The following is a 677-nucleotide window of genomic DNA, read 5'->3' as shown; positions in this document are numbered from 1 at the left end:
TCTTTTCTATGGTAATTCTTGTGGTTAAAAAAATTATTTATGCCATGAATATTATAATAAGTGAAATTTTGCAAATGAAAAGAAAATAATGAATAGTTAAACTTACTAAGTTCAAGTTCAGCTGATTTTAGCAAGTTTGGATCATAAGCTCGTTAAGCTCATTAACTCATTAACTAACCCAAGCTGACACATTAACATTATTCATCCAGCTTTTCATGCATGCTTAATCTATGGTATAAAATTTAGTGTAAGGGAGAATAAAGTTACCTGTTGAGATTATTGACTCAGTAATAGTAAGTCAAAAACCAATGTTGACTCCGGTTAGAGTAGCTTGGTCCAATAAATGTTGAAGGTGTGACATTATTAACATTAGCATGTCACCCGTTCCTTCAACACCATATATCCGATTATCCATTATAATTAGAAAGGATCAATGGTCGCTTAGCTTGATTCATGCGGCACGCAAACTATATATATAATCATTTAGTAAAAAATAGTGAGTGACCAACTCATGTGACAGCAGGTGACAACTTACATGAAAAGTCATACAGCATAGCAATGATTTATGGCACTATTAATTAGGGTACCGGCTTAACTTAATTATTTGGTGTGTACGATAATATTATGGTCAATGAGAACTGCAGGCTATATATAATCTATCTATTTTTATTATATAA

This window comes from Arachis ipaensis, chromosome B05 (assembly GCF_000816755.2).
Source record: "Arachis ipaensis cultivar K30076 chromosome B05, Araip1.1, whole genome shotgun sequence".
In the NCBI taxonomy this organism is placed as follows: Eukaryota; Viridiplantae; Streptophyta; class Magnoliopsida; order Fabales; family Fabaceae; genus Arachis; species Arachis ipaensis.
The sequence above is the reverse complement of the archived record's forward strand: the minus strand, read 5'-3'. Positions refer to the sequence as shown.